The 22841-nt window shown below is 40.0% G+C and overlaps 1 long non-coding RNA gene across 16 annotated transcripts in view; it reads left to right on the top strand.

Annotated features, from left to right (window-relative positions):
• Positions 1 to 22841, top strand: part of LOC142405307 (uncharacterized) — a 234846-nt gene that overhangs the window by 128244 nt on the left and 83761 nt on the right. The window contains exon 7 of one of the 16 annotated variants that reach the window (XR_012774137.1): positions 1036 to 1312. The exons of 14 other annotated variants lie outside the window; for them this stretch is intronic. This is a non-coding gene — a long non-coding RNA (uncharacterized LOC142405307). Of the gene's footprint in view, positions 1 to 1035; positions 2259 to 22841 lie in introns of those variants that run through there. One more of the 16 variants, XR_012774133.1, reaches the window with a different exon arrangement.

Below are 22841 nucleotides of genomic sequence, written 5' to 3'. Positions count from 1 at the left end.
CTATGGGAATGTCCTGTGAGATGTCAAAAGCCAAAATCCAGATGCATGACAGTATTTATTCTGCTCTGTCCTTAAAGCTTGTTATCTGCCATAGAGAGAAATAAATTTGTCCTGACATAATTTATTTATTAAAAATTAATCTTGGCTCTTACATCCTGGTTATATTCCAGATTCTTACAAATAGACATTTTCATTATTTGTTCTGATATTTTTCTAGTGATTGAAGTTAGGCTCTCTTCACCTTTTTATGTTTTAAAAGTAAGTAAATGTTTGCCCTTTTAGTCTTCTGGAATCTGTATCCCTCAAGTTGCTAAAGGTAATTGCTGATGGGTCTGAAAACTGTTTTCTGTGTTCTTAGTGCTGAGTTACATCAGGCCTAGCCGACTTGAAAACTACTACATTATCTATGTAGATTCTACCATTATTCTTTCCTTTTTCTAGCCTGATTTTCACCCTTCTGTTGATGAGTTTAATGGGATTGGTTATGACATTAAAACTGATCTTTTAAGCAAAGGCTGAAGCAAAAAGGTCATGGAACACTTTCAAGATATAGTGATAATGCTGTAACTATGATAACCTAAAGTATAAGCAAGGAAAGGTTGTGGGGAAAAGGCAATCTCTTTTATTAATCCAATGGATATAGCTGGAAAATAGACAAGCATCTGCCTCAAGAGCTGGTTTGTGTTCCTGAAGACTCATCTATTTTTTTTTATTACTAAATTAGTCAGTCTAATAAAAGATATCACTTTGCTCCCCAAATCCTTTCTCAGAGTCAACACTTTAGCCCACTTGCTAGTGATTAACTATATTTTGTTGTTAACTATTACCTTCTTCAATTTTTCTCTTGTTAATAATGCACTTAAGTTTTTTCTCATGATGCTTTATTTGCCTTTCAAATTCTGTCACAGGCATGTTCCTGAGCCCATAGAAGTTTTTCTCCTATGGGTTTGTGGTATCCTTTTATACTGGCCTTTAGTAATTTGTGCCACTTCACATAGTTAATTTGATTATACATTTTTTATGTGTCTTTCCTAGGTATTGGATCACTGAGGAATGCATGATCAGGCCAGACCAGTGTCCTAGAACACTTCGTACCTTTCCTTCAGATGGAGGTAGCTGGCGTGGTACAGATGCTATCTGCTAGCATAGCCACTAGGCTATGCCTAGTGCAGGATGAGCTCCTCAACTGAAGCTAAGGGTGAAGACTTCAAGAAGTGTTTGCAGTTAAAAAAAGAACTTGAAGTAAATGAGACATGAGGACAGATATTCTGGAAGGAGAAATAATAAGGATGCTGATGGTTTCTCTTTTAATGTATTTACCTTTGTTTCCCTGTAAAGTAATACTAAAATAATAGAGAAAAATATTGCTAACTATAGGCAACTTATTGGTTCAGTAGATTGTTTTTCTTTCCTTCTATACTAAATGTGAAGAAGGACTAAAAAAATTGGCTTCAACATGTTAATGACATCAAATGTAGTACATATGTGGACTTTGAGGCACACATCCAGATGAACCTGATTGTTTTTTTGTTTGTCTATAGAATTATGAATTTGGTGATCATGGAAAAAGAAAAGTGTGTTATAGCAATGGATCATTTGATAGCTATGTGTCATAAAATTCTCCTCTGTGTACAAATTAAAATACATTTGGCTAAAAGCTCCATAACTGCAGAGGTACTGAGGGTATCGTAACGAAGTGAAGAGAATAGCATGTAGAGTCACAGTATGCTTCTGAGCAGCTGTCATGCTTCATTGCTGAAGCGGCAGTTTTTCAGCTGTGTGTAAGAGATACAGAGCTGTATTTCAAAGATGACATTTTATTACGCACTTGCTTTCCCAAGAGTAACTGGACACTTAAGTACATTGAGCTAGTTTCAAACACGCCTTTCATTTTTATCAGGGCTAATTGTGATGATCTTCTAAATACTCATGTATACGGCTGGAGCCTCAACAATCCAAAAAGTAGTTTGTAAAAAAGATGACCCTGCATATCTGTACATATGAATATGGAACTTTAAATGTATACGTAAACATGGCATGTCTAGAAATTCTCTTAAAGGTAGCAAAATATTCCACAAATAGGAATCAAAGCACAAAGTATGTGTCAACAGTTATAATTATTTATGAATCCTTGGAGACTTGCTACCAGTGATCTCTGTTCATTGTGTTGGTTCTCTCCTGCTACCCCTCCAAGCTTGGCCATATCTCCCCTTACTTTTATAGGTGAATGGAGAAAAAGAAAGAGGGTTGTATTTCCATTGGTTTGTGTATCTGGCTCTGCTCTTCTTTGCCTCTTTCTCTTTCCAAATTTAACCTCAAATTTTCTTGTGCTCAGTCAGTGATGATTTCTTGGTGAAGCACTGGGGATCAAGATTGCACATTATGCATATAAGAGATTATATAAAGTGTAATGCATTTAAATGTTTATTATAACACACTAAAACAACATATTCATTGAGCTGGGGCTCAGAGTAGAATATAACAGCTCAGAAAATGTTAACATGCTCACTGGGCTTTACAAAGTAGTGCCTGATGAGATTGGCTTTAAAGAAGCGTCATACTTTGCCCATAACTTAACTTGTTCATCCTTGACTTCACACTTGATAAACAGCGTATAAAATATATATTAGGAACAAGAGCACGTTTCAATCCACTGCAAACATAGATCACTAGAGAGAATAAATCATAACCCAGCCAACTATGTTTTTCTCCTCCTGCTTCCTCTCCAAGCTCAATTAAGACTCAACATGTTTTTTCTTCTCCCTAGTTCCCTTTTATCTGCTCTCCTTCTCGTGTTTCCATGTCCTTCCCCCCATCCTCTTCTTTATCTGATGAAGCTAGTGCTGTAGGATAATGAGGTAATTCCTGGTAGTGTTGGAAGTCCCAGACACCTGGATGATATATTTTTTTTCTATCCCAGACTGGGTCAGATAAGACCTGATTACCCTTGGGTATTTCAGTGATATATATTCAGGTTAAGTTAGTCCTTCTGGGACCCAATAAAGTTTCTGTGCACTGCAAAATATGCAAATGTCCATCTTTAGGTACATCAATTTTGGTCTGGAAATTCAGATCTAGATGAATGGCTAGGAAATAGCCTAGATGTGTAACAAACAGAAGTGTTTTAGGTTTTTCTTCCATCCCATCCAACACGTTACAGATGTCTAACCCCCTGGCCCTCTTTCCTGGCATGGATCCAGTTCTGATTTGGCACTGACTCACTCCCCATATGCAGTGAATACTCCCAATCTGGTGAATTTTTAAATACAACTGCTTTGCATACACTGTGTAAATAAAATATTACCCACCCCAGCCCCCAAACTCAACCCTCCCTGAACAAAATTCTGCAAAAAATACCATTCCCAAGACTGTTTCAGCAGAGTTTAATCTAAATTAGGTCTCAAACAAAGTAGTTTCCATATTTTTTTTTATTTTATGTAGCCATTAGAATTGCATGATTATTTCTTAAAACATTGGATTAATTTAGATTCAATAAAGCAATTATAACCAGCAAAGGGATTAACAATTTAAGAGACCTCCAAAAAGGCTAATTACAGGGCCAGTAATTTAGCTGACTGTGTGATGATTCAACTCAGATTCCCATTTCTTAAGCTTTTGTGGACTCACTCTTCTCCCTGGTGCTTTAATAGCAAGCTTGCATGCAAATACTTGCTTCTCTGTGCCTGAGGCCTATGCTGCTTTGGGCCAAAATTGATTGCTGAAGTTACATGACTGAAATGCCTCAGGTAAAGAAAAAAATCACTGAAAGAAAAACATCCAGTAGACAGCTATGTAAAGTGTGCTGCCTGACAGTCACTAATGCTCCCAGATGGAAGAGGTTCTGCAAATAAGGTCAATAGAATTAACACTCAGTTACCCCTTAAATATCAAAGAGTGTGCCGGGCATAGTTCTGACAACATTTGGGGGTGATCGTAATTGCAAACCACCTGTCAAATGAGCATATGTGGTTAGATGCTTTTTCTTCCTTAGAGTCACTGCTCATCAGCTAATATTATGAGCTCACTCAGTCATATTTCATACTATTTAACAGCATGGATGGCTGTATACTGTGTAAAGTCCCTTCTCCTTTATGGTTCAGATCTCCCTGCTGACATAAACTGTCCCTGCTCCAGTGGAGTTGGTGGAGTCCTAAGGTTTTACACCAGCTGAGGTCACACTTGCTTATGCAGTCAATCAGTAGACATGGAGACAATGTAAATCCATTTGTCTACTGATTAAATAGGTAGTTTAAATTCGTTTAATACATGTCAAGATAGATACTGCCACTCTCATTACTGTAAAACACTGTGGTTTAGATTCTGATGCAAAGCCTGTTGAAATCAAGGAGGTTTTCACTTAACCTCAGGGGGCTTTGGCTCAGAACCACAGTCCAACCGTTGTGAAATACACAATTTATTTCTAGCCTTCTGTAAAAGCTATTCCAGAGGTATTTTCCCTTATTTAGCCCCTAAATCTGTTTGGTATCCCATATTTTCTCTTTGAAGAAAAAAAAATCAAAGAAGAGAAAGCAGGATTGCAAAGTGTCTCTGAAGGAGATGTCACACAGTCAGTCATTCATCCATTTACTAGCTCAGCAGTACAAAAACTGACGCATATGTTTCCCTTTTTCAATTTTCATTGTCCTCTCCCCACCCTCAGACCTTGCTATCAGCCCCAGCAAGTAACTGGTATTAAAGACCTCCTCTTGCTTTTCAAAAGGGGAAGAAAAAATTAGCTTTTTTTTTTCTTTTTTTTTGTGATTGTCCCAGTTTAGTCCCTAACTCTCAATGGGGTTGTGCAATCTGAAATTTGACCTTTTCAAATTGGGTTTGAAGAGTGAAATCACAGCAGAAAAGCCTTTCTTCACATTTTTGTTCATATGCTTTGTGGCTTGCAATCCTACAGTATCCGAGAGTTCAATTAGGCAGTGTGTAATTGACAGGTTCCTGAGTTAAATAGCTGGGATGGGATCATATACTTAAAATAGCTTTAAAAGAAAACCTGTAGACAGACAATCAGTCAGACAATCTTTTCAGGCGCTTGGAAAGCCCCTATTTTCCTAAGCACTCGCCCTGTAAATGATCTGGAAGTCTTGCACGTAAAGTAGTTTAATATAAAAGATTGCTTGGAGGCAGTTAACATGCAAACATACCCCTTGATTTAGTATCTAGGAGGCATTTTTTGAAGTTTTTTTTTCAGAAGTATTGTTGTTGCTCATTATGAGTGTGACATCACTTCCCCTGACCTAGCGATATGTGTACTCTCTGTGCTCTGATTTTTACCTTCTTTAAGATCAAAGCCTTATTTCTTCTGAATTCAAGCCCACCTTTCCTTTTGCTCTGTTCATTTCCAATATCTGGAGGAAAAATTTACCAACAAAGCAAAGGAAAAAGAAAGGCAAAAAAAAATTTCCTGCCTTTCCCTGTTGCTAGACTCTGCAATTTGTCAGGTTGGATAAAACTCCCCTATTTTCTTGCTGCTATACTGTGGCAGAAATCTCAGTTCTGAAGCCCGCGTATGCCAGGAAAAATAGGAAAGAATGTCTTGCTTTTCTGTTCTTGAAAGAGTGTCACTGCATAGTGTACAATTGTCCATTTTTATTCCCACATTTACAAGAATTAGGCTTTTAAGTTGAGAATTTCAGGAGTGAAGAATAACTTTTGAGTATTCCAACATTTCAGCTTAAGACATCTTATAGAGTCTCTGTTGTCACAAAGAGCCTGATAGATCAGGGGCTGTAAAAATGGAGCAACTGTTTTTACTTTGGCTTTTTTTCCCCCTTTTAACAAAGCTGGAAAGTATGAGCACTCTTCCCTTTGTATAGCAGCTCACTAGTTGGAGCTTCTGACCAGCGTGTGGAAAACCACAGCTTAGTTCCTTAGTTCCGTGGATTTAAATCCACATTTCTTACCTTTGAAGAAAGTGCCCTGTTACTGCTCTAGTCTGAAGAGAAGACACTCTCTATCCCTTCTTTTAAAGCTGTTATGCTTACAAAAAACCCTCCAGGACCCGCTGAGCCAGAGGAGGGCTGGATGCTTTCCCCACCAGTCAAGGCGTCACTTGAGAGGAGACCCACCTGTAAGTTCACCTTCATGAGTACTTGTCTGGAGCCGAGGAGAATGGCTTTGAATCATCACCAGCAGAAAGGGGTAAATTGGACCAGAGCTCTCCCAGATCCAGTGAGTGCTCTGCATACAGTGTGATATATTGTATATGATGTCATGGAGTGCTCTTCATGAGGAGAGTTTGTGTTTTTTAATCCTGATCTGGAGCTAGTAAAACCTCAGAAAAAGGCAGGATTTAGAATCATAGAATCATAGAATCACAGAATCATAGAATGCTTTGGATTGGAAGGGACCTTTACAGGTCATCTAGTCCAACCCCCCTGCAAAAGCAGGGACATCTTCAACTAGATCAGGTTGCTCAGAGCCCCGTCCAACCTGACCTTGAATGTTTCCAGGGATGGGGCCTCCACTGCCTCTATGGGCAACCTGTGCCAGTGCCTCACCACCCTCATTGTAAAAAATTTCTTTCTTAAATCCAGTCTAAATCTACCCTCCCTTAGTTTAAAACCATTGCTCCTTGTCCTGTCACAACAGGCCTTGCTAAAAAGTCTGTCCCCGTCTTTCCTATAGGCCCCCTTTAAGCACTGGAAGGCTTCTATAAGGTCTCCCCGCAGCCTTCTCTTCTCCAGGCTGAACAACCCCAACTCTCTCAGCCTGTCCTCGCAGGAGAGGTGCTCCAGCCCTCGGATCATTTTTGTGGCCCTCCTCTGGACCCGCTCCAATAGCTCCATGTCCTTGTTGTGCTGAGGGCTCCAGAGCTGGACGCAGAACTGCAGGTGGGGTCTCACCAGAGCAGAGCAGAGGGGCAGAATCCTCTCCCTTGACCTGCTGGCCACGCTGCTTTGGATGCAGCCCAGGATATGGTTGGCCTTCTGGGCTGCGAGTGCACATTGCCAGCTCATGTCCAGTTTTTCATCCATCAGGACCCCCAAGTCATTTTCCTCAGGGCTACTCTCGATCACACCATCCGCCAGCCTGTATTGAAACCAAGGATTGCCCCGGCCCAGGTGTAGGACCCTGCACTTGGCCTTGTTGAACCTCATGAGGCTCACACAGGCCCACTTCTCCAGCTTGTCCAGGTCCCTCTGGATGACGTCCTGTCCTTCTGGTGTGTCAGCTTCACCACTCAGCTTGGTGTTGCTGAGGGTGCACTCGATCTCGCTGTCAATGTCATTGATGAAAATATTGAACAGCACTGGTCCCAGTATGGAGCCCTGAGGGACACCACTCGTCACTGATCTCCATCTGGACATTGAGCCGTTGACCGCTACCCTCTGGATGGACCATCCAACCAATTCCTTATCCACTGAACAGTCCACCCATCAAATCCGTATATCTCCAATTTAGAGAGAAGGATGTTGTGGGGGACCGTGTCAAAGGCTTTACAGAAGTCCAGATAGATGACATCCATTGCTTTTCCCTTGTCCACTGATGTGTTAACTCCCTCATAGAAAGCTACTAGGTTGGTCAGGCAGGACTTGCTCTTGGTAAAGCCATGTTGGCTGTCTTGAATCACCTCCCTGTCCTCCATGTGCTCTAGCATAGCTTCTAGGAGGATCTGTTCCATGATCTTCCCAGGCACAGAGGTGAGGCTGACAGGTCGGTAGTTCCCAGGGTCATCCTTTCTACCCTTTTTGAAGATCAGCACAATGTTTCCCTTCTTCCAGTCTCCAGGGACTTCACCTGACTGCCATGACTTTTCAAATATCATGGAGAGTGGCTTGGCAGCTACATCAGCCAATTCCCTCAGGACTCTGGGATGCATCTTATCAGGTCCCATAGACTTATATATGTCCAGGTTCTTCAGGTGGTCACGAACCTGATCGTCCCTTATAGTGGAGGGGCTTTACCCCCCTGGTCCCCATCATGTTGTCCATTGACTTGGGAGGGGTGAGGAGAGCGGTTGCCAGAGAAGACTGAAGCAAAAAAGTTGTTGAGTACCTCAGCCTTCTCCTCGTCTGTTGATACTAGGTCACCATTCTTGTTCATCAGTGGAAGTACGCTTTCTTTAACTTTCCTTTTCTTGTTGATATACCTGTAGAAGCCCTTCTTGTTAGTGTTTGCATTTAGTGGTGGAATCTCTTTGCTCTGAGCATTTCCTATCAGCTAGGTCTGAGCAGATCCTCCTCAGCATGCTGTTTTTGTGATGATTTCACACTGTCAGGGAGGAAGTGGAGACCAAAAGATCAGAACACAGCCCTATGTTTTTTTGTAAATCAGTGGTGAACCCACATCTTAAAAACTGCCAATGGTTTTGATATCCCCTCTGAAAAAGCATATACAACAGCAAGAGTATTTAGAGAGAAGAGCAGGAGGTATGGCAATAAATATGAAACAGATCTCTATGTGAAGATATACTAAATAGATTAAGATCTTTTATTTCAGAGAAGAGACATTCAATTAGAGGCAGTAGGGATATGAGAGAGGGCTAGAAAGTTATGAACAGAGAAGGTGATGGGGAATCATCTTCCACCATTTTTTACAATACAAGAACAAATAAAAGTACTGAAATTATCATGTAGCAAGAAGCAGGCAAAACAATGCATGGAACTTTTTAGCACGAAGTGTTACGGAGACCAAAAATATAAGTGGATTTTGTATTTTTTATGTATATATATGCGCACATGCACACACATACACACACACAGACGCACATATATATATAGGTAGCTATTAGACATGTTTGTCCTGATTCAGTCTTCAGTAGAGGAAGATTCTAAACCTCTAGTTGCCAAATGCTGAGAGGACATATCAAAGGATTACTCTTGTACTTAATCTGTTTCTCATACTCTTTCCCTAAGCAGCTCATTTGCTCTTTGTGACCCTCCGTTCTCCCCTACATGCTGTGAAGAAAACTGAGTCATGTAACAGCAGGTTCCAGGTGCAGCATGGTGGGACACCATGAGAAGAAGGTAGCACAGACTGCACCTACCAATATTGTGAAGACCTACCTTTAGAAAAGACACAGGAAATCCACAAATTCAGCGGACATTAAGGAGCACTGAGTCTGCAGAGATTGGGGCTGAGCTGAATAGCCATTCAAGCAGTTAAGTTATAATAGCTGAAGAGAAACTCTGCTTTTAGCAAAACAACCGTAGGAAGCTTTTTTAGGGCAAAAGACTGGGTTTCTAGCCCTCTGTGGTAACTGATACAATATACAAACCAGGGAGGATGCTTAACATTACTTTTCTCCCTCTTTTTTCCAGTATCATAATCATTTGCTTTAATATTTTATCTTGATAGTATAAATAGGAGTAATTCGTTTTTCTCAGGATTACCCAGTAATCAGGGTGGTCTTTGAGTGAGCTGATAGCTGCAGGGAGTTATGTTCCTTGGGAGAAGTGAGCAGACGACCCGAGCAGTGTGAGTTACCCCTGAGCTGCCGGCTCTCAGGCATGTGCTGCAGAGTCCCGAGGGCTGGCGTGGATGCTTTCCTCTGTGTTGTCAGAGAGGATTTGGGGATAAGTGACATCCAGTGCAAAGTTTGGAGAGCACAGCCTCCTTTGGCACTTTGACATTTTATTACTCTGGAGTATTCCTATCTCTTAAAGGATTTTGGAACATGAGCTCCTTTTAGAGACATAGAGGTACTCTCCTGCTTGCAAGTTGACCGTGTTCTCTAAACTGGTAGATTAATGAGGTAATATTTGTCTCTAACAAGTGTTTGGCTAAAGAGCTGGTTAGGTGTAAGTCTAGCTTTCCTAATCAACACAGCAAAGCACATCATGCTTGAGACTTTTTCTGAAATTAAAATTTTTGAAACTGATCCTTTTGAGACAAGAGAAGGAGGACTATAGGGTGAGTATCTATGATATCTCTTTGTATTTCTCTCTTTGCAGTTTAATGTGATATTATGATATTAACAGCTTCAGGCCTATGACAACTTTCTGTGTGGTACAGAATGAGTTAGGAAGATCCCAGTATGACATTACAAGGACATCTACAAAGAGTTATAAACTATATCAGACAAAACTTCCAAGAAACTCAATACAAATGTTCCCCTACTCTTCCTTATTCAATAAACCCACTTATGAGATAGGTAGTACTAATTTCCAACAGACTTGCAGGAAAATATCCATGTGGCTTCTTCTGTAACCTGAGGACTGGCATAATCTTAGTGAGAAATTATTCCATTTTCTGTAGAGGATTATTTACATGAGGATACAGAGCCTTTAGTGAGCGGGAAATTCCCAGCTGTCCAACACAATGACTTGCAGTTTCAGGAAGGATAAAGAAAAAGACCTGGGTGGGCAATTTTTAGTCGGCTTTAGTTGGATTTTTTGCTTGTTCTGATTAGAAGAGAAGATGATACCATTGAAGAAAAACATGAAGCATATAAAGATTATGAGTAGTTTGTTTTCCATAACTGGCAGAGTTTAAACTATGTCCTAAAATATTTTTCTCATTGTCTTAATGTGTTCCCTAGTGCATTCTTCACTTACCGATGGTATTTTTCAACACATGGTGTTATTTCTTCCAGAGGACTGTGCCCTAAACCATTTAGGCAATTAATATAACCCTGCCATGATCAAGATGAGGAACTAAACCCCCAATTTTTTAAGTGTTCTAAAAGTAAATGTCTGCCATATATTTTCCACTTTTGATCCACTTATGTCTGGCTTGCTTTGGGGAAATCAAATCAATGTAGTGCCCTCAGACAACCCCCCAGTCCCCCAAAAACTCAGTCTCTGAAAAGCAAGATTTTACTTATTTCAGCCTAAAACAATCATTTAAAATTTGTTCAATGAATTTCACCCTAAGATGCCTGTTTCCTTCTAGCTGATTATTAAGAAAACCTTTTGGTATCCATCCCCCACCACTGCATTGCAGACATCTAATAGTGCAAACATTGCATCCAGAGTTCATAGACAATGTGAAATCACAAGTGGGAATCCTGATGAAAGAAAGAGATTATCTTGTTCCATACCAGGGAGTCTGATACAGCCACTTGATTTGTTTGTTCCAGTTTGTTGTGCACATCATATGCACTGTAACAGTAAAAAGGAAAGCTACTTTATGTTATCCTGCCTGCAGCTGGAGCATTTGGGAAGAAAATAAAAATTATACTTTCCCCTAACAGAAAGGGATGAAACACAGGTAATAAGCAAGCAGGAATTGGAGCAGTAGTGCAGGGGTCTGATCTGTAACAAGGAGCAGACCGAAACCCAGTGTTTAGAGGTGATGAAGAGAAGAATAATTGTCTGGGGACCAAGTGATGTAAAGTCAATGTAATGCGGGAAGTCAGTGAAACCTGCTGGCTTCCAAATCAAGACTGTCTAAAAAAACCACTAAGTAAAACAAAACACTCTACAAAAGCATCCCCTTCCAACTCTCCCTGTGAAGGAGTGAAATAGTTTTCAAAGCTTTTGTTTTACCTATCTCACCCAGCAACTCTGAGTAGTTTCCACTTAAAGAATATTGTTATATTTTGTTGTTGTGGGGGTAAATCAAGCTTAGGGTTAGAGGCTGGAGTCCTGTTGGTATCTTCTAGCAAGTTCCTTTGCAAGGCAAAGGGGGAAGAGCCCCATAACACATCCCAACACCTATAATAATAGTCTATTTGTCAGCATTACTGTGAAGACTGCCTATGTTACTTTTCTACTGAAAGTTTTGCTCCATCACCATTTACCAGATTTTCGCATTTCTCATGTCCCTACTATGAGGCAAAGTTCTAGTTGTTTATTGCTTTTGTATGTGCTGAAGGTTAAATACATTTCAGCTGTATATTCTGCAGATAGGGTGTGAAGTTTTGTGGCATGTCATATTATGGACAGGTACTATATACAATAGGTGCTGAAATGTCTTGCTGTGTTTGAAAGCTTGAATGAATTCTGTAAAACATAAGGTCATTTCTGAACTCCCTAGAAGCCTGAGCAGTGCTAGAGCAAAAGTCAGCTGTAGAGCAGGTGATCTGAAATGGCAGAGACCTCTGGATGAAAAGGATGCTCAGAGCTGGCAGTGAGGGAGGAAGAAGAAAAGCTCTCACAGGGCAGGTCAGAGGACTGGTTCACTGAGAGAGGAGTGAGATCACTGGCTGACTTGGTGCAAATCTTTTTGTTCAGGTACATGTTTATACTCATCTTCACTTCAGTTATCTTCCTTCAATAAGTAAGTGGCGTTTAAAACTCAGGAGCATAACCAGCTCCTGAGAAATATTATTGCTGAAACAGTTCACAGTCTATGTGTCTGTCTTTCGCTCATGCTTGTCTCATTACAGCCACTTGAGTCCCCACCAGCCTGAATGAAACATGAATAGGAGAATAGGATATTTTATGGGGAAAACTATTGCACAGTAGACCATACAGCTACACTTTCATACTTTCACACAAGTGTATCTCCTGCTCTCATGATTTTACAAAGGTTTCCCCAGGTTCCTCTCACAAATGGTGTGAAGCAAAGTTTTGAGAGAAGAAAAGACCATTTAACTGAAGACTTTCCTTGCAGTGAGGGTTGGCCAGTGTTTTAGTGGAGGCAATTTAATCTCTTCTCGACTGGTTATGGACTGACTGATTAAAGACCCGCTTTGTGCTCTCCTGTGGCTGCTGACCTCATCAGTGAGGGACTGCCGCTGCTTCAGCATGGCGGCGTGGAGCTCCCATCTGGATTTAGCGACATTCAACACAAATGAAGAGCTGGTGTGCAGGACTGCTGTGGGAAGAAGTGACTTTGCCTTAATTCTTTTTTTGAGAGAGGTAGCGCTGCCGGGCCCCTTCCATTGTACACGCTAGAGCACAGAGCAACTATTCAGGCTATTGATCAAATGAAGAAATGCTGTCAGCCCCTTGAAGTCTGAACCATTAAAAGGGATACACATGGTAGGAGAATACAAGCCCAGCCATGCACGTCTCTAGAAGTCAGAGGGAGGTTCTTCTAGCTGTACAGACCTTTTGAATTAATTTAACTTTTAGACATCAAAAGGTAGACAAGATATATAAACAGCCAAAATATATGAAAAAAGTAATTGAATTATAAGAATGCATCATGTTACATTATTTCAATCACATTCCTGCCACATAGGGAGCCAGTCAGAAAATTCCCTGTGTTTTACAGCCCATTATATACATTTTGCATTTCAAACTATTCTATGAAACAACTGATATCCTGAAAAACATTCCAAAAATGAGATAAGGAAGTGAGCTTATGTGGTGGGCTTTGTAGCTCAGCAGTGGGAAGAGGTTTGTGTGGGATTGCCTACCTCAGGTCAAATTTTTAGGAGTGGTGGAAATGGTTCCTGGAGCTGGACGGGCATGATTTGTCTACACCTTGTATGTGATTTTTCTTACCTATCTTTGCAGTACCATTCCCTCTCTCTTCCATCTTACAGTCTCCATGTACATATTCCCAGCAGGTTTTTGATCACTTCACACGAGTCAGCTCCTTGTCCATTGTACCTGCTGCTATTTTTCAGCTCCACTGTAGCTTGCTGTCCTCTTGCTGGGCTCTCTTACTTCCCGTGTCTGTTATCTCCCAGATCTCGACTGCTGGGATGTGCAGACACCTGGCTTGCTACCATTATACCTGTACTATGAGTGAGCTCATATCACACCTTTTCCTCAGCCATCAGGTGTCTTTTGGGGACTACTCTATTTTTAAAACTCTCTACAGTCTTTTGCTGGGCCTTATATGTCACTACCATCCCGTAATTCCTTCCTGTCCGTTTAATATAAACATTTTTTAATTTGGCATGAGAATCTGTTGCCTTGTAGCTCCTGTTATCTAAAAAGAAAAGCATTTTCAGCTCATTGTCACACCTGAAAACCTGTTTTCTTTTCTCTCTGTAAAGTCTTTGCTATCATCCAATTAAATAACTGCACTGTTCAAGTTGGTACATCATTTGGGGATATATTTTGCATAAAAAGCACAAATCAGAATTCATTTACAAAGTCCAATATGGTATTCTCATCTTGAGGTTGGACTCTTTCAGAGACAGTAACATACACCAAAGTGACTCATGTTATCTTGTTACTATGGAAACAGTGATGCAGTACTGTTACGGGGGGAGAGCTGTGACATTCGAACGCACACTATAAAACTGATATACTCCATAGCTTGCATCTTTATTCATCCTTAGTGCTATATAATAGCATAGCATCATAGTGGTGATAGTTATCTTGCTCATGTGTGTGGGTAAGTAATATCATGTGGAAGAGGAAATAATAAAAGAAAGGAAAGTTTGAGACTGAATAGGGAATAAGGGATCAGAGCTTCTGCCAGTGATTTATTGTATGTCTTTGGAAAATACTTTTGAGGAAATCAGCGTGTCTCAGTTCCCCATCTGTAACATGCCCTCTTTTTCATTCTCTCTTTGTTTTCTTTATTTAGGTAACAAAGCTTTTAATGCAAGAGTGCTTCTTGCTGTGGTTTTAGAGTGTATGGCACAAGTTTGGGAAGGGTTTCATTAGGCCACAGCAGTACAAAAAAGACGTAATATGCCTACTGTAACAGAGCTATAAAAACACTTTTGTGCTGTTAGAAGCAAAGCATGTTCCATAAACAAAATTTTTTACATGGTAGATGGCATTCATTCTCAGGGAGCTGGAATGGTCAATGGGATAAATATTTATGCTGTGTGGAAGTAACTAAGAAGAACTGAAGGCGATAATGCAATATGATTTGTAACCACAAAGAATAACACTGCATTCTGAAGAACTTGATGAAAGGTTTGCGCGCAGGAAAACTCATCTGTTTTTTTCTAATTATAAAAATTGGTCTAACGGAGGAACGTCATTTTCCGCTACACAATTTGCCATGCTTGTATCTGTAGACCATCCTAACTTCCCCACCACTACTCCTCTAACTACTTTTTAACATGGAAAAGAAGTTTATAATTTTTTGCGTTGCAAGTACAGATTTTGTAGGCAGAAGCTCCTGTTGGAGCTGGTTGTTAGTTGTTGTTTTTACTAAGTAGGATATTCATGGGAGTATTTGTTGATTTAGTCTTCCTCATAGATTTTGTATTTTTAATGAAGTCCCTAGCTAGCAGATATAGAAAAGTTTATTGAGAGAAAGACCTATTCCATAAGAAGAGATTTATGGAAAGATTACCCCCTTAATGAATGATTATGTTTACTATTTAGTCATTTTTCTTGTAATGCATAGAAGTGTAACCACAGGCCAAGCTGTCCTTTTGCTAGATGCCAGACAAACACTGACTCTAAGGCAAGGGACCAACTTCTGTGTTCCAGTGATTCAAACTTAGGAACTACAATATCAAAGCAGGGTGGAATGGCACAAAAAAAGGCATTTGAACTTCAGCCTCTCACTTTCCTTGCTGCTGTTAGCTTACACTAGGTCTATGCCAGATTTGTATTTTCTGTGCTGATAATGCAAAGCCTTCATCTCCAATTTCTGGCAGCAATTCTGAAATGACACTCTTTGAAATACTTCAGTTGCTTTCTGCTATGGCAACTATGAATGAACTGATGACTGATGGTTAAAAGGATTGCTAGTTCCCTACATAAAGGTGTTTTGTTACCTTGGATTCAGGGGAGACCTTACTATCTATGCTAATTTTTTTATTTAGGCTGCTTGTTAGTTCTCATGGAGCGAGTGTTCCACAGCTAGCAGATCCTTGGCCATGCCCAGACTCTTCATTTCTGGAACACAGTCTGAGGGTTTGTGTTTTTTTTTTTTTTTCCCCAAAATTCCTCTTCTGGTGAACCTTGCCTTTCAAAAATACATAAGATTTTCGGACAGTCAGTGTAAAAAATGTGCAGCTGCGCTGTTTGGTTTTAAATGGCTGTCCTACCTGTTTAATTATTATGGCTATTTCTCTCAATGGCAGCCTCCAAAAGGCTTAGAGAAAGTCCAGCTCAGCCTTTTTATTATCAAAAGTTTATAGATTTCTGATTTAACACACATGAATAAATCCTAACCACCAAAATGAGAGCTACTGAGAAGCTACTGAGGCTTGGGTGAAGATGTGATATGTAAAGGTGATTTTGATAAAGAAAAGTTCTCATGTTTGCAGGATGGGATCAGTCTATTACTGAAAGTCTGCTGCTGCTCTGCATGCCTACAAATTGCCCTTTGCGCTGTGCGTTAGATGTAATAGATCCTCATTTCTAAATTGCATGCAGTAGCTTATCTGTCAGAGGAGGAGGAATCAGTGTATAACACTGGAGTGTTATACGAGATCTCTTAAATGAATTACTTCGTTAACCGTACAACAATATATACTTCTGTTACAGCTACCTTTTGTCACCTGTGATCAGAGAACTTCATTCCCCATGACTTACAGGCAGAATTACATCTCCTCTGAAGTCTGTAAAAAAAATTGTTCATACAGGTTGTTCCAGTGCTCCCACATTGGCCCAAATCCTTTGCTGCCTTGTTCTGACCCACATCACTCCAGTGGGTCTTCATCTTCTCTAATTTCAGCCACCTTAACGTTGGACATTTAGACTGAGCCATCTCAGCTTCATTACACTTGTCTATGACAGGATGATGTGTGCTGTCTTTTGGACTATCTTAATTTCAGAGTCTATGTTTTTAAATGGATGAGATGAATCCCCACAGTATGCTTCATAACAAAAATAGTTATGTTTTATACTTTCTTTGTATGTATATTTACAGGTATCTGAAATCTGAGGGAAACCAAATGAAATATATCCCTTACACACTCAGCTAAAATTTGTTAAATGATATCCTGTAATCATGCAGCAACGTGGTTCTGATATTGTTATAAATTATTTTTAAACGGGAAATCTCGAATGGGTATGTTTTGCTTAATGGCTCATACTATGGTCTTGAAAAAGGCCATGACCTCTAGGCATTTCTGCTGTGCTGAAAGAAAGGAAATATATTGCCTGGAGGGTTAGGAGAATGTCTCGATTTAGAAAAAGCTGAGGGGCAGAGATTGTCTTTGTATGTGTTTATGTACAATATGTGTTCAGCACTTGGCATGCTTGGTGATGCTTTAATAGGAAACCTCACCATACACTCTTCATTTTCTCCCCTTCTTTATTGCTAGGAGGTGAATTTCCAATAAAAAGTCAGGGGATGCATTTTTGCTCTTGAGCTCCTAAGCTCTGTGTGTGGACAATGCAATCTACTTGGCACTGATTCTGCTTTCAGCTGCAGTAATTGCAATTGAAAGAAATTAGAGTAACTTCAGTGACTTCAGTGGATTCAGAGCAACGTTGTCATGACTGAGCTCCTGTGGTGATGCCTACTCTGCAAGAAGCCAAGCTCTGGCTCAGTCTCAAAGTATCCATTCTGCAAGAACTGAGGCGGTGTATTTGGTGGTGGATGGTTTCTTATGCTTGATCCATCTCCATGAGCAAGAGCGTAGACCAACAACAGCACGTTGCTGAGGGGTTGCTGACTCTCCCTCTCCAAAGAACTGTGGAGCTTGAGTGGAGGAGGTATCTCAGCACAGCATTAAGAGACTGATTGTTATAACAGGCTTGGATTGAGCCTTAAGTGTCAGAGGAGACATACGCTGAATGTTTCTGCAGGGACTCAGGAAATGCCATATTCATGCATTTATAGTGTTTTCCCCATCCTCTTGTTATAGCTTAAAGCCAAAGACATCTGTCCATCCCGTCGCCTGAAGATGCTGTCTTATTTTACAGAACTGTCATCAGTGTCAAAATGCAAAAATGTTTTGAGCTCAAGTAGAATCTAATTAGCTTACCCACTTGAATAACAGCATAAACATCACAATCGTTCCTTCAGAACATGGTAAAAGTTACAATAGGCTTGGAAAGATGGAGGATGAAAACAGGCTAAGGAGTAATTTATATTTCAATCTAAGCCTCTGTGAGTACTAACAAAGATGAGGCTGATGCCAGCCTTTGAGAATTGTTTGTTTCACCAAACCTGTGGAAAACAACAACCCAAGATCCATGCAGCTCTGGTGCAAAATCTATCTCCTCTTTAGATTTCAAGCACAGCTGTAGAGATGAATATTTGGCCCAGGCCAAAAATGAACCATCAGAGTTTTAGGACTTTACTAACTTCACTAGTAACTGCTCCAGAGGAAGACTGGCCTCTGACAGCGCTGTTGTGCTAATTTTCCTGTGCTGAGCACTCACCTCATTTTTCATTCAGGTAATAGATGTAATGCCTTTCGAGCTTTTGCAAATCCATAGCACTTCATTACCAGACCAGGGCTTTGGTGATTAATTTTTTGTAGGAATGAGGTGCTGCCTGAAAAAGGGCTTCTAAGGAAAAAAGCAGTCCAAGTGAATAGCGCTTGGCTGTGGAAGTTTTCTTTTGTCTTTGCGGTATTCCATGCATATAGCTGGTCTGGCAGGAAATTAAGAGAAATCCAGTGATAGACTTGAAAGATATCAAGACTAACAGACTTAAAAATAAATGAGGGATTGTTCTTTACAGCACCTAGAAAACTTTTGGACTTATGTTTTTATGGGCATAATAAGATCCTTAGGACTTGAAATTTTAGCTCACTGAGCTGGGAGAGGTGATGGTCTTAGGTAGTGGTACTTTTATTGTCTGTCCAGAGAGCATTGCTTTATGTCCTGATATTCTCTTTGAGATTCTCATGCACAAAATTATGACAATTCTGAGGCACTTAATTTCGCAAGAACACTTTGCAAGACACTAAGATCAGTGATATTCACATCAACATACAGTAGGTATAGCCCAGCAAGGTATAGAGAAAATGAAAAGCTGAGGTAGTTCCTGGGCACTGTCTTGTGCAAACTGATTGTGTTAAGTTCCTCTGTTGAAGTAGGAAACAATGTGGAACAATAAGCGTTTTGACTACTAAAGAGACTACCAGTATTTCTGTATTTATATCAAAATATAATCTGTTTCTTTAGGATACAGAAAATTTCAAGTGTTTCACAGTGTCAGTCTGATAGCAGCCACAAATTAAAGCAAAGAAGACTTATCTATCTAATAAAGAGGGAGTTTATGTTATATTTCAATAGACTTGTAAAACAAATTGCACTGACCTTACACAAGAGCAGTCTTTGAAGGGCAGACTTTGTTCTCCTCCCTCCCTATGCTAACCTCTTGAAGCAGTCATTAAATATTCATTCCAACAGTTATTCTGTCTCCAGTTTGGACTGTTTTGCCTTCTTGCAGGTGAGAATTTCTAGTGCCAGGAGTAAACTTTTTGTGGCTTTTGTGTATGGCACTTCCACTGAATAGTAATGAATGCAGAACACACTGAGTGGCAGGCTAAAATTTATTCTGGACCGTAAGTTCCTGGGCCTTCAATTATTCTTTGCTGTAATCATGTCCTGCAGTCTTTTTCATGCTGTGGCTTCATTTGTGTGCCATGTACCATCAGTGTGGCACAGAAGCTGTGACTCAAAAGACCCCTGTTACTACCAAGGAAAATGATAAGCAGAGAATAAATAGAAAAATGTGTTGCAGAGCTGATTTAAATATAGATTTTCATGTATGGCTGCATGCCTTGGTTTCCCCTGGATCTGGAAAAGGAATTACCAACACAGGGTGAGAAAAATCTGGTGTAAACTAGAAGCAAATGGAAATAAAAAGAAAAACCTCTTATGAGGTTCTCAATCAGCCTTTTAAACTCAATATGTCCGTATATATAAGTTAAGACTTAAATGGTTTCTGGACCAAACCTTGATGATTGTTTCTTAATTACTGTTGATGGATCATCTAGCAAACTGGACCGAAGCTCTAGTCTGTACATCACCTTGCATATTTACTGATTATGACCTTTGTCAGATAGTCAGCACAATTTGTCTCCCTGTGATGATGGTAAATAGACTTTGGAAAGTATTTTACATTATAAAAGAAAAACATTCAGTATATATTATATCACTCCTCAGGAAAAGTATCCTGAGAAACAAGGTCTGCTCTGAGACGCAATCACAGTCTGCTCTCCAGAAGGAGATTGGGCAATGGTGGCTTTATGTCTTTATTTTAGGCTTATAGAACAAAAGAAAGAAGAAGAGTCATGTCCCCATAAGAGAGAGTCCAGATTTTGTGTTATTAAAGCCAGCCGCTATATCTATTGATAGCTTCTACAAGTGCTTAGCAAATCAGGCCAGGCATGCTCCCTCTTCATGTGAGAGACCTGCAGAAGGTGACACCAAACCCGAAGCACTGGTTCTATATTTCTGAAGAAAAAGAAAGTGTCATAGCCTCTTTTGGACACTGGTGGAAGTGAAAGAAGGTGTGTGCTTCAGTGTGTGTAAGAGTGAATGTGAAAGCAAAGGTGCAACTGACCTCCCAATAACTTCTTTTTCAAGGAAAGGTAATGGCAAAATGCCACAAACACTTTGAAGGAGCATCTCAAAAGCATATACTGAAGATGTGAACAGCACAAATATGCCTCATAACAGAGACACTCTTGAGCTTTACAGTAAATACTGGATGTGACCTAAGGCTTTCACAATGTGGGCTGCATCTCAATATAGATCATGTCCCCCTCCTATCCATGGACAGCCGCCTTCTTTTCCTCCCAGAGATCAAATAGTATCTGTATGGCAAGCTCAGCAGTTCTTGGCATGGAAAAGCACTATGTAATAAATAAGTAATAAATTAATATTTAATTAAAGCTTCTTTTAATGAAAGTTAGCACCTGAAAGGAGGTGGAGAGACAGACCTATGTGACCAGTCAGCTCTCTGCAGAGCAGCAGTGACCACTTTACAGAGACTTATGTTAAAAGCAGAAGCTTATATTGTAAAAAAGAAGACCTATTGCATCTCTTAACTGATCTACATGGTCAGTGCAGGGCTAACACTGCTTGGAATGTAATTATGTGGCCTGAAATCCTTGTGTGATACTGCATACTGCAGTCCTGTGGTCCACTGGCCAAAGGTGCAACTCTGAAATGACTATTTGACTTCAGTCGTTTTTAGTACTAGTGTGTAGCTTTTGTTAAATACAGGTCAGGAGATCATTATGTGGATGACTGCCTGTTGGGACTTGCCTTTTCTTTTGGCAGAAATTTTTTTGTTACAGTCAGTTTCTGTCTATTTATGTTTCCGTAACATAAAGGCAGTTATGCTAAGGTAAGGGCAGCTGCAAAGTGTTCAGCTTTTTGTGACTACCCTCTGGTTTCTGAAAAGTTGCTGGAACAAAAATCAGCTATGTAAAGGTTGTATGCTCCTTGCTTATTATTATCTAGTTTTGCTCAGGCTCTTCAGTGGATGGAAGCAGTATGTAGATTTTTGGTAGGGGTTCAGGTGGTATAAGTGGTTCAATTAATTCAGGGTCTTACTTTCTGCTAGTTTGACTTGCTCTGTGCAGAGAGTGGGTTTTGTGCACTCATAATGGCTATATTTTTGAATGGGTATATATCTAAGCGACTGGAAGAATGATCACCTTTTCACATTCAACCCAGTTCAGCCCATGTATTAATATTCCTTGCATTTTCTTGTGCATCTCCTCAGAGAGCAGATTAAAATTAAAATTCTGCCAAGGTTAGGTAGCAGAAAGGATTACTGAGCTAGGTCTTCACCTCTGGAGAGAAAGGTGATATGCAAATGATTGGACCGGACTCATCCTTATTCTAGCAACTATTTGTATGGATAAAAAAATCTCCATGCAACTGACAGTTTGTGCTGAAGAGATATCCAGGACCAAAACAGCAAAAAGGCTGAAGGTCAGGATTGAAGTACGGTACATTGAGAGGGTTATACAGACTTTGCCTGTTTATCTCAAGCTATTAGCATTTCATTTTCAAGATCAGCTCTTTACAGACAAAACTTTTAAAATTATCCTACCCAATCCTCCCCCACAAACATCCTTTCCAGGATGAACCTGAACCAGGCCAAAAAAAAAGAAAAAATTGACCAATGAAATAAAAAACCCCTGTCTCCTAACTGCTTTGTAATTTAAAGGCCAAATGTAATATCTCATTTTTGAGGGAAAACTTCAATGGGATTTTCTTTTGGATCAGCAGAGAACTGTTTGAGCACTAAAAAATGAGCGCAGCACTACTCAATTTCATGCCTGTGTCAGGTTTAGGAATTGAACATTTGGCCTAAACTGTAAGGATGAAGATAACTATTCTAAGTACAGAAAGGGGACCAATAAATGTAATTGAAGGAATGTCCTTGCCTGCATAATTCACCTTGCAAATATTTCACAAAAATGGCAGAAAATAAGCTTTCAGAACTTGCCCTTGCTTTTTGTTACCATATTGTTAATGTATGGAAAAACTGGGACATACACACACATTATATACACAGTCCATTGAATGTGTGCGTGTATAAATATAGAGAAATGATACACAAACATACCCGCAGACCAGCGTCACACTTAAATACAATGTCTCCACTGTTTGATTGTTATTAACAGGAAAACCACACCAACAGTGCAGTCATCTGTGCTTCTGAAAAATGTAAATGTCAATTTTTGGTCTTTAAAAATTATTAAGCCTAGTAAAAGATAGCAATTTCCAGTGTTTGCTTGGTTGGTAAGATGCAGGAGAGTGAGCATTACTCCTGAGAGCTGCCATTGGTTAGCTGGAGGGAAAATGGATATCAATTATACATAATCTAAGAAGCCTCTGCATAATAATCAGGCCCAGTAGGGGCTTTGGGGCAGCTTCGTTATTCTCTTGTAAACACAAGAGCCCAGATAGACATGTCAGTCAGGAGTAGCGGCTGCAATTCTTCCTTTTTAACACCTTCACATTCTATTGCTTCAATATGCAAACAAGGCTGTTTAGCTGAGGGTTGAGGCTGTGCTAATGAGCTCCCTGCACTAACCCTGAAGTAAAAAGGTTCTGTTTCACAGCTGCTCAGAGACTAGCTCCTCTGGGCATGCTCAGGTATTGGGAAATAATTCCTTTTAAACAGAGAAACGCCAATCAGGA

Source organism: Mycteria americana, chromosome 2, assembly GCF_035582795.1.
Source record: "Mycteria americana isolate JAX WOST 10 ecotype Jacksonville Zoo and Gardens chromosome 2, USCA_MyAme_1.0, whole genome shotgun sequence".
In the NCBI taxonomy this organism is placed as follows: Eukaryota; Metazoa; Chordata; class Aves; order Ciconiiformes; family Ciconiidae; genus Mycteria; species Mycteria americana.
Note: the sequence above shows the minus strand (reverse complement) of the source record. Positions and strands in the feature narration are given on the sequence as shown.